Source organism: Lupinus angustifolius, chromosome LG02 (genome assembly GCF_001865875.1).
Source record: "Lupinus angustifolius cultivar Tanjil chromosome LG02, LupAngTanjil_v1.0, whole genome shotgun sequence".
NCBI classification, from domain to species: domain Eukaryota; kingdom Viridiplantae; phylum Streptophyta; class Magnoliopsida; order Fabales; family Fabaceae; genus Lupinus; species Lupinus angustifolius.
The window spans coordinates 10,642,777-10,643,094 of NC_032010.1; positions in this window are offsets into that span (position 1 = coordinate 10,642,777).

Here is a 318-nt window from a genome sequence, read left to right on the forward strand (position 1 = left end):
GTAGTCCAAGGAAGTAATTCAACTTTCTCATCATGGACATTTCAAATTCTCCTTGCATCATTTTGCCAAAGTCACTACACAAATTTTCATTAGTAGAACCAAAAATAATATCATCTACGTAAACTTGAACTAGTAAAGTATGATGATTTATTTTCTTTATACATAGAGTAGTGTCGACCTTCCCTTTGGTAAAACCGTTTTCTATCAGGAAAGTTGTTAGACGTTCATACCACGCTCATGGTGCTTGCTTTAGACCATAGAGGGCTTTCTTTAACTTGTAGACATGAGAGGGATGTTTGTAATCTTCAAAACCAGGAG